At 41.0% G+C, this 16602-nt stretch overlaps 1 pseudogene; it reads left to right on the top strand.

Moving 5' to 3' along the window:
* Window positions 1–13646: 13646 nt before the first annotated feature.
* LOC147916984 (small ubiquitin-related modifier 1 pseudogene) overlaps window positions 13647–16602 on the top strand; it is a 50887-nt pseudogene continuing 47931 nt past the window's right edge.

Below are 16602 nucleotides of genomic sequence, written 5' to 3'. Positions count from 1 at the left end.
CCTGTCATTGACTTGGCCTTCTTACGGATGAGAGTCCTTTCAAGCATCTATTTCCAGAATATGGAGGTTTCATCCATATTGAATATTTGCCCTGGTAAGTAATTTTCCTCTACAATCAGCTTATCTAGAGTTTCCAAAAATTCTTCAGCTGCCTTCACACCAGCACTCCCAGACCCACCACTTACTTTCACATTATGCAAGGAATAATGATTCTTGAATTGTTTAAACCACCCGGACCTAGCAGTAAACTCAACATCATAGTTGGGTCCAGCCTTTTCTTTCAATATCGCACACAAACTTTGCTTTGGCTGTGATCATCATGGTGCCAAGAGGGATGCACTTCTGTGTCTGGTCTTTAATCCAGATGATTAGAAGTTTCTCCATTTCTGATATAGGCCCTTCTCGAATTTTTGTTCATCTCGCCTTCAATGAAGCAGATCCTTTAACAGCTTCCATCACTTTGTTCTTGTTCTTCCAGATTGTAGCTCTGGTGGCATGGGATATGCCTGACTGACGAGCAATAACCATCACTGATTTTCCAACTTCATAATCCTTAATCACTTTTAATTTCACTTCCAGGACGATCACTTGACATGGCCTCTTACTGGCAATGTTAGCAGTGGATTTTGTACGCTTAGGAGCCATGACGAACAAACCAACATGAAATTAAATCAAGCCCACAAGAAAAAGATGCAGTCAAGAGATGTGGCAAACATGAGATGTATGAAGCTGCTGCTGGCATAACATGGCATACTCTTTTACAATAAACCTTTTTTTAATAGTAGAAAGAGAACAGTCTAAAATAATGATAAAAAGTATAGTATAGCAAATGCATAAACCAGTAACATAGTTGTTTACTATCATTATCAAGTATTACATACTATACATAATTGTATGTGCTATACTTTTATATGACTGGCAGTGCAAAAGGTGTGTTTGCACCATTATCACCACAAACACGTGTGTAATGCATTGCACTGTGATGTATCATGGCCACAATGTCACCAGGCAATAGGAATTTTTCAGCTCCATTATGATCTTATGGGACCACCATCTTATATGCAGTCCGTCATTGACTGAGACATTGTTATGCAGCACATGACTGTGCTTGAAAATTTGATAAGCACTGTTCTAGATAATTCTCAGATACAGCATCTAAATCCTGACAGAACAGAATTTTAAGCCCCAGCACTACAGTGACATTTGGGGTTGAAAATCATAGATAGTCTCTTCTGTAAGGACTTCAGAACCCAGATAGCAAACATCTGTGACCTGCCACAAAGCTGAGTGGAATCATGGCAGTCTGAGATATGGCACTTACTCCTACTTCAAGTGATGGTTGAAATCCCACAGTAGGCTCCCAAATTATTCCTCAGGGATATTCCCCACATAACCAAATAACCAAAGAGATTGCCTGGTATTGCAGCCCAAAGCTGGAGAAGAACTCGGACTGGCCATTATTGCTTCAGCAGGGAGGAGTGTGAGGAAGGGTGTGGGGGTCTCAGAATAGGCACAAGAGTGAGAGCGGGAGCAGAAACGGAACAAGAGAGAAAGCAGCTTAGGTGTCCTGGGCAGCCAAGGATGGGTCACAACCCTTTCGAAAAACGAGACAAGCACAAAGCAGGAGGGAGTAAAGATGCCTTTCTAAGGCTAATTGTGTCACACAAGGACACCCCAAGTCTGGATGACAGCATGCCCTAAAGAATAAACAGCTTTCTTGGCTCTCTTAGAGGAGATGGCACAGTGGGACATGAGTCACCAGCCCACCCTGCAAAATCCTGCCGTTTCCTGTCAGCTTTTAGGGCCAGAGGATTTGCCCTCAGGCCATGAGTCCCATCAAATTTACATGCCAATTCCAAAGTGGCAGGTGTGGATGGAAAAGAGCCAATTGCCTGATGTACTTTAAATAATAATAATAATCTAAAAATCTTTAACCTGTTAACAATGAACTGACAAACCCTGAGTTTGCTGTTATTGGAAGAAATGATGCTAGGGCCAGAACCGAGACTGCAGATTGATTGATTTTTTTAATTTAATATTTGTTCACAGGGAGGCTGGCTTCTTTATTGTGGCGGCACCTGCTAGTGCCATTACAGTTACAAGGCCTGTTGGAGAGGCTTTATGGCAAAGGCTTATTTTTATTATAAATACTGGTTGGGGCAAGTGGTTAATATCCCAGCAGTTTCCTGTTATACTGGGCTCAGTCAAGTCTGGCCCATATTGTTAAATCACACACATCATCTTTGTGCACACACATACACACACAATAAATGTTACGCCAAAATCAACATCATTGATTAATTTGTGGAGGAAATATTATCCAAGTCATTCCTTAAATTAATCACTAAATCAGATCAAGAATGTGAACAAACAAGTTGCTTAAAGCTTGTGTTTTGAACACAACTCAGTTGTAAAAGCTCAATTATTAAATCTATATTATAAAATATGTACATTTGATTGCTGTAAAACTACTTATCTCAAGCTACTCAGCACATAGATTTTCACTTACTCAAAGACAATAAAAGAATATTATTACACAGTTCATCCTTCTATTAGTCAAGAAATAATTATTAAGCACTTATTATGTGCTTAACAATTATCCCATTCATATCCCAACTTCCCAAACTCAAGTACATATTGTACAATATTTACAAATACTACTTGATAGTCAGTCAGTGTACATTCTATTTCCCGATACAAATACCTCGAAATGGGTTTTGCCTTTGGAAGGTGAGGTTTCCATCCTGCACCAAGCAATCTAGTGGTTGAGAGCACAGGCATGAAGTGAGATACACTTGGATTCCAGTCCTTTTCTTGATATCAGCCCCTTTCCAGCTGTGTGACCATGGGCTGGTTAATTAATTTCCCTGTATTTCATATTTCCTCATTAGTCAAACAAGAGTAATAATAGCATCTATCATTGTTGTTGTTGTAAAGGTTAAATGAGATAATAGATGGCTAATTCTAGGGCAGAGATAGGGAAAGTACAAAATTAGCCTGGAATATTCTGTTATTCCAGAAAATATTGAAGTGTTTAAAGAACGATGGGTACATGTTGTGGTAGGCAGAATAATGGTCCCCCAAAGATGTCCACATCCTAATCCTCAGACCTCTGAATATGTTATCATACATGGCAAAGGGGAATGAGGTTGCAGATGAAATTAATATTGCTAATTAATTGACTTTAAAATAAGGAGTTTAGCTTGGATTATCCAGGTGGGTGCAATGTCATCACAAGAGTCCTTAAAATGGAAGAGGATGGCAAAATAGGGATCAGAGTCAGATAGAGACTTGAAGATGATAGTCTTCTGGCTCTGAAGATGGAGGAACGGGGCCACAAAGCAAGGGATGTGGCAGCCTCCAGAAGCTGGAAAAGGCAAGGAAATGGATTCTCCCCTACCACCTCCAGAAGGAATGTAGCCTTGCAATACCTTCGTTTTAGCCCAAAGAAGCCAATTTCAGAATTCTGACTTTCAGAACATAAGATGATAAATTTGTATTGTTTAAGCCACTAAGTTCATGGTAATACAGCAATAGGAAAGGAAACTAATGCATATGTCAGGAAAACAGTATCCAGCTTGCATATATACTGAAAGAGAGAATGATAAAGCAACTGTTAACACTTGGGGAATCTGGGTGAAGGCGATAAGGAAATTCTTTGTACTGAACACAATTTTCACAATATATCTGAAATCATGTCAAAATTAAGTTTTAAAAAAGAGAAAAAAATGTTCACATAGAGTTCCATACTAGAATTCTATACCCAGCCAAACTACCAGTCAAGTGTGAGATAGAATCAAGACATCTTAAGATACGTAAGGCTCAAAAACTTTACCTTCCTTGCACCCTTCCTCGGGAAGCTCATTAGTATACTACCCAACAAAACAAGGAAATAAAAACAAAAAAGGAAAATATGTGACCAGGAAATAGGCAATCCCAAAGATCATGGTGAAAGGAGGTCCCAAATGATAGCTGTGCAGTGAGTGGCCTAGAGAGTAACTCACCCATACATGAACAGGGGGATTGAGGGTTCTAGTCTCCTAGAAGAGCAAAAAATAAAAGTAACTGGTATATTACCCAAAGTGTTTGATTGAACTGAGGGAAGTGTTACAAGTTTTAGAGTTTGAAGAAAGAATTAGTGATAGTTACACAGAAAGCTAAGTTTTTAAAAAGTTGAGCAGATATAAACTCCAAGAAAAATCAAAAGTGCTATAAAAATTTCAGCTGTAAATAATATTTATAAGGTTATAATAAAGCAAACGCTAAAAGTAAATTTTTCAAAAGCTTTGAAATAACTGTAATGAAAGGATAGGGAGATGGCAAAGATGCCATCGGAAAGCTGAATCCTCATCTGCCAAGGTAGGAAGTCAATAAACAATATTTAAAATGGAAAATTCAAGATATTGAAATACAAGTTTGTTGTTTTAAAATATGGAAGTAAATAGCAGAAGAAACAACCAAAATAGTTGAAAGTGGTTGTCTCTGGGGAGGGGGACATCAGAGATAAGGGAGAGAGTGGAGCAAGAAAATAGCATTTCATTATAAACCTTACAGTACAATTTGACTTCTTCTTTGTGTGTGTGTGTGTGTGTGTGTGTGTGTGTGTGTGAGGAAGATTAGCCCTGAGCTAACATCCATGCCAATCCTCCTCTTTTTGCTGAGGAAGACTAGCCCTGAGCTAACATCTATTGCCAATCCTCCTCTTTTTGCTGAGGAAGACTAGCCCTGAGCTAACATCTATTGTCAATCCTCCTCTTTTTTTTTCCCTTTTTCTCCCCAAAGCCCCAGTAGATAGTTGTATGTCACAGTTGCACATCCTCCTAGTTGCTGTATGTGGGATGCCGCCTCAGCATGGCCGAACAAGTGGTGCGTCAGTGCATGCCTGAGATCCGAACCCCGGGCCACCAGTAGTGGAGCGTGCACAACCAACCACCAAGCCACGGGGCCCGCCCCAGACTTCTTCTTTTTTCTCTTCTTTTTCACCTTCTTTCAATTTGTTATACTATGTACAAGCATCATTTTGATCATAAAAATTAAACATAAATGCCTTGAACGGGATTTGGCACATAGTTTGTGCTCAATGAATATTTGATGTTGATGGTTATGCTGCTGTGATCTCTGTTAAAGCTGCAACACTAAAGAAGGATCAATCCATTTTCTGCACAATAGCCCTAAGGTAAGTTATTTCATACCTTTCTATTTCTCCATTCAGAGATAAAAATGCTTAGTGAATCAAACTCTAGATAAGACTAAGACATATATAAATCTGAAAATGTGCTAGAAATACTGGGAGTCTGTTCTCTAAAAACATATCTGAGTGTTGTCTGGAAGCTAGAAGAAAGTTTAGCTAAAGATGCTTCCTATTGTGTTGTAGCTAGAATGCTTCAGATCTTACTCATCTCCTCCTTTATTTATTCATTCAAAAAACATTGAGCAACTACTATGTGTCGACACTATTCTGGCAAAGGATCAAAACAGACAAAATTCCATACCTTTATGGAACTGACATTCTACTCGGGGAAACAAAAAGAGATCCTGAAGATAGAGACAATTGGACCTGTTGACAGACTTGATGTGAGGTGTGAAAAACAGGAGTTAAAAACAATTCCAAAATTTTTGGCCTAAGCAACTGGAAATATAAGTTGCCATCAACCAATATGGGGAAAGCAGTGGAAACAGCAGGTTTTGGTGGGAAGATCAGAGTTAACTTTGGATTTAAGGTTGAGCTGCCTATTACACATTCAAATTGAGTGTCAAGTAGGCGCTTGGATATACGAGTCCAAAGTGCAAAGAAGAGATCTGGACTGAAGATAAAATTTTAGAATCATTGGCCTATCAGTCAGGATTCAGAGAAGGCCAGAGAAATCACTCAAAGTATTTGAGGCAGAAACTTACAAATTTGTTGGAAGGGCTGAAAGAAGAAAATTCAGGGAACACCACTGGATTATTTTATTCTGAAGGCCCTTCATCAGAGCTGTAATCCAGAAGTCAAGGAACTGCTACCACTACCACTACTACACACCTCATGCCCGTGAAACTGGCAAAGAGACATGAAACGCGGAGCCAAGCTGCTGGAAACATTCATGCATGTTGGGTGGAGCTGCCATAGAAAAATGACTTCAGCGTCCTTGCTGTCTTCTAGTTCTCATATGAGTACTTATCATTGGCAGAACCTAAATTGCATTCATAAACCAAGCTGCAAAAGAGTCTAGGAAATACAGCTTTTAGCCTTTAAGTGCCTGAAATACAAAAATGAACGTAAAAGGAGTCATATGGATGCCAAAGGACGGTAGATAATATCTAGCATAAATGGCATTTAAAACCATAAGGCTAGGTGAGGACACCAAGGAAATAAATAGAGAAGAGAGAAGAATCAAAGATTGAGCTGTGGATTCCTCCAGCATTAAGAGAATGGGGAGATGAAAGGAAACTGAGAAATGGCCTATGAGGTAAGTGGAACACCAGGATTGTACATTGTCCTGGAAGCCAAATGAAGTGCTTTAAGGAGAAAAGAGTGTTGATCAGCATAATATCTTCAGATGCTATATAGTTTTAATTTTTTTGTAAAAATAATGTATAGTTATTGCAAAAAGAAAAAAGATATAAAGACTAAATGTCACTTGAAATTCTACTTTTTAGGTAGAGATAATCACAATTAACATTTGGTGAACTGCTCACTATTATGTATAAGTATATGTAATATTTCTGTACTTGCTATTATCTATCTATAGACAATTATATATAAATGAGTTATACTATTTATCCCATTTTGTAATCTGCTTTTATCAGCCAATAATATGACATGGCCATGTTTCTAAGGCCAATAGATGTATATTTACACCATCATTTATTCAAGAATGCATTGTATAAACATAGCATAATTTATATAACCACTCCCCTATTGATGAATATTTAGGTCGTTCCACTATTTCAATATTATACACAACATTGCAATGAGCATCCTTGTTAATATGATATAAAATTCTTGATGTCTAAAGCTTCTTTTCACCAAATTAAATATTTGCAGTAGACAGAATCCATTAGATTCAGAAATGGTCACAGTTCCAAAGCTTTGTAAAAGAAAATAATTTGGAAAGAGCTGATGTTATTACAAAACCTAGCTCTTGATCTTGGTGTCTAGAAGTTGAGTATAATAAAATGCTTTCTTGTATAGTTTGTGTCAATTCACATGAGTCTAAAATTTGGTGAATATGCCAGCACAGACGCCTTTTTGAACTTGTTATACTATTATCAACCTACAGTGCTATATTTTAGAACACTTAGAAGATCATTTTCCCATAAGTTTCCTTAACATTATAATTTGATAGTTAAATCAGTCATTAATGCTCCATAAATATAAAATTTAAATATTTAACAGAATATAATTCCTGCTGCTTGATTTCCAATGTCCACCAACTCAGGGTTAAGTTGGGTAGGAAGCAAGAGAAAAATGAAAACTCATATTGTGGCTTACACAATCATTTGGGCAGGCAGACTGAAAGCTTATAGAAATTCTTTCACTGCGATTATCATCCTCCAACAAATTATTTCAATAACAAAGAATTTATTAAGGTGGGGTGACTTCATATCTCTCTCTCTGTGTATATTAGCTACACTGTGTAGATAAGCATGAGTCTGAGTGTGTGCCTCTATAGATAGATACCCACAGAGTTTCTGGATGAAATGCACTATATACAGAAAGTATAAGGTGTTATTGGTATGTAAAATAGAATCCTAAAATTGTGAAGCAAATTATATCATCGGAACACGAGGCACCAAATGGTAAACAAACATAAACAAATAAGCTTTAAATCATTCATTTCTGTTTCCAAGAATATTAAATCTAAGTCTTAAAGACTTCTTATTTCCTTCCCCGTTTTGTAGGCTGCCTTTCCTTGTCTACATTTCTTGATATATGTTAGCCTCTTCAAACATTCTACAGTCATAAAAATCTCAGGGAAACATTTCACCACTTGACAGACCATTCTGAACTTGGCTGGCTCTGGGAGCCATGGGTGCCATCTGTTTACTATGACTTCTTGGGCATCCAGTGGACTCTTACTCTTTTCCACTTCAGGGATGATATCTGGGGTCTGCAACAAAGGTGGTCACTCATGGACCTCCCCAAGCAGCCAATACTCACAAGGACCTTCAAGTTTCTGGGGTTATCAAAGGGACCTTTTTAGACTGTGAGCTGTTCTGGGGGAAAGAGACGAAGATAAAATAAGAAGGCATGAACAGTTGCCCCCTCATTGGACCCCTAAAACAGATTTCTTAGGGAACAGACTTTTACACAGAGATTTGGGTGCAGAAGGCTTATTGGGGTATGTTTTGGGGATCAATATCTGCGGGGTTTGAAGGAAGCAGAATTGGGAAGAGGGAGAAGTTAGACTTTGATGCAATTGTAGCAGAGGCCTCAGCCTATCCCACAGGGAGCTCTGGAGCTAGGGACACCTCAGAGGTGTCCCTAATGGAGATAAGGGGGCCTGGCCTTTGTGTCTTTGCATCAACCAGTCATTGGATACGGCCTGCCCTGGGCAGGGGAGAGGTATAATCTGGAGTGAGGAAACTCTCTTTGGCTGAGGGCATTTCCTGGACAGGGCCTTAGCTGTGAGCTACCAGCAGCCACATTTCCCAACAGCAGGAGAATGCATGTGTACGTCCTGAAGGGAAATCTGAGCAGTGCGCTAAGGCATCCACTACACTCCCCCACTCTCAGGAATTTCCTGATGTCCTGGAAAGCTAACTCTATATGGAAAGTTCCAACCTGAAGAAGTGACCACTATCTTCAGACACAAGAAAGGAGTAGAAAGGCAGGTATCACAGAGGGACCACCAAAGTTCAGTGACCCTCAAATGCAGAACCTCAGCAACCATGGGCATAGTCACTACGAAAACTGCTGCCGCAGGTTTTTAAAGCCGTACCAGATTAAAGAGCATCAGAGGGTCTGTGGTAGGGGTGCCCTATATGAGTAGAATTTTCCCTGGGGGCTATGAAATGGGAACTTATACCAGCATCATCTACACTTGATGTTTCCTTAAATTTCCATATAGATGCCCTATCCATAGCCTTTAGCCCGTGTCTGATATCACCAGCAGTACCCATACGTGTCAATAGCTTCCTAAACTTTCTACCATCTTTCCTTCATCTCTCTTCTCTAGCCCCAAGAATGTTAGGCAGATTAGAAGAGCCAGGGAGTTAATACTCCAGAACAGATTCTCAAACAATGAGGGATGGATGTTGGTGGATATTCCCAGTCTCCTTTCCTCTTGGTGACACAATTCCAAAGTATGTCCTCCACAGAAGGTCCCCAGTTGCCTGCACTGGCAACTCACTCATTAATACACCATTTGCTGGCTTTCCTTTCTTTCCTAATTCCCCCAATCCATCTCTGGTTCCTGGGATTACCTCCCAATAAACGACCTGCATCCTAACCTTTGTCTCCACGTCTGCTTTGGAGGAAACCCAACCAAACTGGATAAATGAAGATTATCTTCATCATCATCAATCCTCAGCTTTATGATGAAGTCTCTAAATGTAGGGTATAAATATATCCCTGCTGGGGAAAAGCAACCGCCTTCTCCTCACCTTCTTCAAAAATTCTGAGAGTAAATGCCTTTTGGTGTTATCCCCTTTCTAGCCCTTTACATGTGGGGAAGGATGGATAGATAGATATGTAGGTAGAGAGATAGATAGATGACAGATGGATAGAAGATAGATAGATTGTGTTGAGATTTTCTGACTGTTTTTGCCCGTGTACAAAAGCCTGTAAAATTTCTCTTCAGAGAAGATTCTAACAGTGTAACATTTTTTATTTTGGCTGCCTGCCATCCATTACCCTTCCTTCTGTTCATAACATTTTGGATTTCCTTTAAGGAAGCACCCCTGCCCATACGCAGTCTCGGTGGACCCATAGGAACAGACCTTCATGAATCACAGTCTTCGAGTTCTTTCAGAGCAGAGGCTCTACAACATCTCTCCTGTGTTTAAACTCCATCCCACTCCCCATCCGTGGTTTCCCATTGCACTTAAAGTAAAACTCAAACTATTTCCCTGATTGCTATAGACTGAACCTTTGTGGCCCCACAAAATTCATATGAAACCTAATCCCCCATGTGATGGTATTAGGAGGCGGGGCCTTTTGGAGGTGATTTAGTCATGAGAGTGGAGCCCTTATGAATGGGATTTGTGCCCTTATAAAAGCTCCCTCCCCTCTACCACTATGTGAGGACACAGCAAGAAAACAGCCATCTGTGAGCCAGGAAGTGGGTTCTTACCAGACGCCAAATCTGCTGGAGCCTTGATCTTGAGAAACAAATTTCTGTTGTTTGTAAGCCACCCAGTCTATGGTGTTCTGTTATAGCAGCCCAAACAGACTAAGACACTGATCTAAAACTTCCCAAGTGAGCTGGACCTCTCTGACCTCATCTCACACCCCACTCCCCACTCCTCAGTCTGGCTCTCTCTTCTTGGACCTGCCACGCTCATCCCTGCCTTAGGCCTTTGCAGTAGTGCTTTACCTGGAAAATTCCTTTCCTGAATCTTTGTTTACCTGCTGGCTCCTTCTTGTCATTCAGTTCTCAGCCCTAAGGCCACCTTCTCAGAGAAGGGTTCCCTGACCATGCAATCCAAGGTAACCTACCCCTCAATCACTATCATATAACCCTGTCTTATTTTTATCAAGAGCCCACGACAGTATGAAATTACCATGTTTATTGAATTACTCATTTATCATCTGATGTCCCTACAAAAACATAAGCTCCATGACAGCATGGTTTCATTCTTGTTCACTCTATTATCCTCAGCACCTAGAATAGTACCTAGAATATAGTAGGTATTCAATAAAGATTCTTAAAATAAATGAACAAATGAAATATTTCCTGCTTATATAGCAAAACATAAGCTTTGAGAAAAAAGTATGAAATATCTACTCCAAAATGTACTGATCATTATTTCAAAATATCCTAAAGTCTGAAGGCGAAAGTATTAAATAAACATGGAACATAGCATCATTAAGGTGACTACAGGCCATCAGGTTTCAATTGTCATTCCAGATTGTTTAGAGATGTAAGATCTGAAGGTTCTTCCAATTCCAAACTTCTTAACACTATGGATTTCATTATTCTAGATTGAGTTATTTGTTGCTTCACAATGTTAAAATAATAACAGGCTAGTTAATAAAAATAATATAATGACAGCAATAGCAAGAAGTCAATGTTGCTATTTCCTTTGATTTACAGAGGCCCTCTAGACGGGGGATTGAAAGGCAGCTGATTTCTGAGTCAGGCAAAGAAGTCCATCATAGTAATGGATACTTCAAGTCAAATCAGCAAAATGTGCTATCGGAGGTAACCCATGAAATATGTTTTGCTAGATACTACCAGGCAAGGAGGAGGGAGAAACAGGTGTGCCAGCAAGGATAGGGGACTGTGTTGTTTTTGCAGGATAAAAAGGAGCAAATCCTGAAAGATTTAGCCCTTCGGAGAGACAACTTTGAGAGCCTGCAGTGATGTATTTGACAGGGAAGAGGAGGGCGGACCCCCACTCGACAGAATCAGCTCCTTGATTATAAACACTCAAAAACTTTCCAGTTGAAAATGCGTTTTCCTCCCTTGCCGATACATTCCTGATGCCTGCTTTATTATTTCCTATTAGGAAATGCTATCTAATTCCGTCCACAGCTTGGCGACCTTTGTGTGGCTTTCCCACTTAGGAAATTTACAAGTAAATCACCAAGAAGTATGTACACGTACACTTATAAAATATACATGCCCTTGTAAATGAAAATGCACCAACGGCAAAAAAAAAAAAAAAAAAATGCTACATGCATTGCAAAAACCAGGCATATGTGCAGTAGAGGTGGGAGGCAGGTGTTGGGGAAATCTTCACACCATCCCAATATTTTTCTAATGGTTTCCATTTCCAGTGCAAGGGAGAATTTGGAAAACATTAGCCACTGTGGTGTGCTCTAAGCGGTGACATGTAGCTGGCAACGTGGTGGGTGGGATCCCCCCCTTTTTATCCTCGAACAAAGAAATAGGGTGAGTTTATTAAAGCATAAATGCCATTTTCATCCCGCAATGTTAACTGTGTGGCTGGGATCCCCGAGGTACAGAGGCAGTCAAAGCAAACAGCTGTGCCACCTACTTGCAACAGTTGTACGCCCACCACACAGCACCGAGGGGAGGAGCAGGTCAAAGAGAGCCGTAAAGAGGATGAGGAACCTCGCTTAGCTTGCTCCCCATAGCCCGAGGGAAAATCCAGCCCTTCAGAGGGTAGGTATTGTGTGTGCGGCTCAGAGCACTGAGCATTCTCTTGCAACTTGTCTCCTATAAACCACCTACTGCATTTTTATATTCTACAGTCACATAGACCAAAACAGTGTTTAGCAAATTAACAGAACGCCAAATAAAAGGAGTATCAACCAACCTAGCAGGCAGCTTGTCAATGATCCTGAGTGGGGGGTGGCGGTAACTGCTGTTTTGGTGGCAACTGGTTGCTTCACCATCCAAGTCTCTTTGCGGGGCTTGGGAAGGATGGGGCATGCTGGCCAAGCTGTTATTAGGTTATCTTTGTGGAGCCTAAGGGTGGCCCCATGCTTGCCTCTGTCAACAGAGAACATAGTGGGAGGGCTCATGCAGAAGGCAACTGAGACCTGCTTTGCAGACTTCCGGGGACAAAGAGCTCTCCTCTCTTGTAATTCAGCTGCCTTGTCAGCCTGTGAGAGGCTGTGGAGAGAACACCCGCCCTTGGCAAGCCTTCCTCTCAACCTCTTCTGTACTTAAGAGAAGTTTGTAGGAGGAGCCCTGCTAAGTGAAAAGTGTGAGAATAGAAAACCCTAGAATATGCCTTTCTTCTGAAATGTGGCTGCTGGCCACCCATTTCTCGGAAACGGCCACAAATGCACCAGGATCCAGCCCAACGTGCTCATCCCTTGTGACCAATTTCATGTCTTATGAGATGACACTGCAGCCCAGGGTCAGAAGGAGACAACATTAAGTGGCCCCAATTGGGAACCGAACCTATAACCTGGACCTGAGTGGCAATGTGCCCTAATCAACTAAGATCAACCTTACCTAAGACATGATCCCTGAATCTCCATCCACCACACCGCTGGATAAAGTTGACTCTCTTCTGTGCCGGCGTTCCATCCCGTGGGCACCTTGTTCCATCAATTGTCCTTTCTGAAGCTTCAACATATAAATATGGTAGAGGCTCTCTATTTTTAAAAATTGCCTTCATTTGTTCAATGCCATTAATTGAAGGCCTCCTTTGTGCCAGGCACTATTCCAGAGAGATGTCAGTGGGTGTACATGGGAGACATCAGTGGAATAAAATGGTCAAGGAGCCCTGCTTTGGAAGAGATTATATTCTAGCAAGAGAAGACAAACAAAAAATAAACAATAGACATAATATATTAAATGATAAACGTGATAGAAAAAGAAAACGTCAAGCACAATAAGAAAGAAGCAGGAGTGCAGAGGTTCGAGGGCAAGTGGCAATTTTCAAAGACCAGTCCGGATTTTATTCATTGGGAAAACATTGGAGTCAAGACTTGAAGGAGATGAGTGAGTTAGAGGATGTCTGGGGGAAGAATGTTCCAGGCAAAAGGAACAAGCCGGGTCTAAGGTAGGAGCCTGCCTGGCATGTCAACCAGAAAGGCAGTGTCGCTGGTAGGGAGTGAGCAAGAGGGGCAGTCACAGGAGTTCATGCTGATGGTGAAGAAGATCATGTCTGACCTCATAGACTCCTCTGAGGACTCTGGCTTTGATGCTGAGAGAAGTGAGGAGCCCTGGTAGGTTTCCAGGAGAGAAGTGACGTGATCTGACTCCTGCATTAAAAGGACCACTGTGGTTGTTATGGCCAGAGTAGCAAACCCAAATTCCCCTTTGGTTATTGATAGCTATCCCTATGGCCAATGTTCTTGAAGAAGTTGTCTCCACTCATCACCTCCATTTTCTCACCTCCCATTCCTATCTCAATCTGCCTTCCATACCCACCCATGTTGACAATGATTCCTTAGTGGAAAAACCCACTAAGGATTTGTCCTTACTTTCCCTATAATTTTGGTAACTGTTGATAATCTTTCTCTCTTCCATTAAACTCTCCTACCTTGATTTCTTGGACACCATTCTCAACTCTTTTCCTTTAATCACCTTCACAGGTCTTCTTTCTCAACCTGGCTCTCAGACATTGGCGCTGCTCAGGTTTCTATATTAGGTCCTCTTCTTATCTGATACACTTTTTGGGGGCAATTCCATTCTCTCCCACCAGTTACATTTCCATCTTTATGCCCCAGAATTTTTATATGAGAGGTTTAGAAACAGAACTCTAGAGGGAAGGGAAGGGCTGGGGCTGTATTAAAACTGCCTTTTCATAGTATACATACTGTATTGACTGTGTATTACCGTCTATTACGACTTTGTATGTAATTGGGGTAGCCGAGTAGAAGGCTAATTGAAATTAAGAGGAGGCTATGAGCCACTCCAAGCTGCTTATTGGTACCTCTACTGATATTTGGATGTCCCATATATATCCAAAACTCACTACAAACAAATCTGAACCCTTTATCCCATATCCCCTATCTCAGGGAAGGGTGCTTCCATCTACCTGGTCACCCAAACCCCAAATTGGGCATCTTCTTTAGAGATCCGAGTATCTCTCCCCCCACCACCACTTTTTCTTCCGGGTCATGTACTCTGTACTTAGCCTCAATCCTCCTTCTTGGGGTCCTGTTCACTCAACCCAAACTTCCTTCTCCAAGGGTGTGGCCCTATGTACCACCCTCTCAGTAACTGCCTGGGGTCCTGTTCCAAATCATTAAATTATCCTAAACCACCATGATTCCTCCTATATGATCTTAAGTATCATCACTGCCCAGAAAATCCTGCTGCTGTGTCCTGCTCATTAGATCAAATCTTGTTGGATACTGACTCCAGTCTCAAACAAGCCTCATTCTCTGGACACTGTCAAATGGGCTGCTGACCACTCCTTTCACGGGCCAACTCTGCAGATGTGTAAGTTCCCAGCGGCTGCTTCTTTCATATTGGCTTCCACTGAACTCCTAGCATGTTCCTTAGCCATGCCAGCTTATCAGAGTTACAACACTTTCTATTACTCAGGATAAGACAGGCTATCTGGGGCAAAATTATCCATAGCAAAATGTGACACAACAAAGGCTTAATTCTTGTGGATGCCAGAGTCTGCAGTGGGTCAGGTAGTCCTCCCGCAAGGCACTCTTTCAGACGGCAAATCAAAGACCCAAGCTGCTTCCACGTCGTAATTCCATCATCTCAAACATGTGTTCTCTAAAATTGCTGAAGCAGGAAAGGTGAAAGCACAGAGAAGATGCACCTTCACTTACCTGTCTCAGACCAGGAGTGACACAACACTTCTGTTTACATTCCATTAGTAAGAATTAGCCATTTGATCCCACCTATCTGCCTCGGGGCTGGGAAATACAGAAGATACGGGTATTTGATGAGCACTAATTAATATTATTTCATAATTATTTTGGAAGCTAAACATTATCTTTAGGGTCTAAAAGAGCTAAAAAAAAAAAAAAGAAACACCTTTGGTTGATCTAAGAGTCATACACGTCTTCTTTTAATAAGAATAGCAGTTGGATGAGTAAACAGAAGGCTGACTTGAGGGTACCTCCATGTGGGACTCATGCTTGGCAATTACTTAGAATGCTGACCCACACATAGAGAGTTGGCTTCAGTAGATGTTCGCTGATAATGAAATGGTGGCTGGTTTATATTCAGGGTGAGGCTGTGTAATTGATGGCTGTCTGACAAACTGGCAGAAACCATACAGACATTCTGAAAAGTTCATTAAAAACCACACACTGAATACACCAAGATTACTTGTGACTCTCTTCCCGCCTGCAATATAATTAAATAAAGCTTTATCTAACCATTTTACTTGTATGCATTAGGGACTCTTCCAGGGCTCTCTTCCTCCCAAGACTTTAATATGCCCTTATCTCTTTGGACTAATTGAGTTTTCTCATACTGCCACATGGGCAGCAACTAAAAGAAGATAGGAAGTTAGATCTGATATGCCTGTGGGATGGTGCTAGGGTTCCTAAAGATCTTTGCATGACCTCAGATCTTCAGGGACTCAGATTCATAATTGGAGGTTTGAAAATCTCATGCCTTCATACTAAGTGATCTCGTATCCATATACAACGAGAAGAAATCTTCAAATGCTCAAAGGACCAGATAATTGAGTGAATGAGCAGAACAGCCTCGGTGGAAAGCACACAGACCACCAAGCTCTTCCCCATTATATTCAACAGCTGTGGCTCTCAAATGCAAGCATGCATCAGCATCATCAGAGAGTTTGTTAAAACACAGATTGCTGGGCCCATCCCCAGAGTATTTAACAAGTTCCCAAGTGGTGCTGATGCTGCTGGCCCAGGGACCACACTGTAAGAACCATTGGTTAAGAGGAAGGTAGGCTCACTGGGTTGCTAGATCTTCTACTTTTTCAAGAGAAACCAGAAATCTGGATTTATATGGGAAATCTCCCAAGTTTTAAAATCTTGGCAAAAAATTCAAAATTATTTTTAAAGCATTCTGTGAGCCAGAATCTTTG

The sequence above is a fragment of the Ceratotherium simum genome, chromosome 5, assembly GCF_057802395.1.
Source record: "Ceratotherium simum simum isolate JZ-2026a chromosome 5, ASM5780239v1, whole genome shotgun sequence".
NCBI lineage: Eukaryota > Metazoa > Chordata > Mammalia > Perissodactyla > Rhinocerotidae > Ceratotherium > Ceratotherium simum.
The sequence above is the reverse complement of the archived record's forward strand: the minus strand, read 5'-3'. Positions and strand labels throughout refer to the sequence as shown.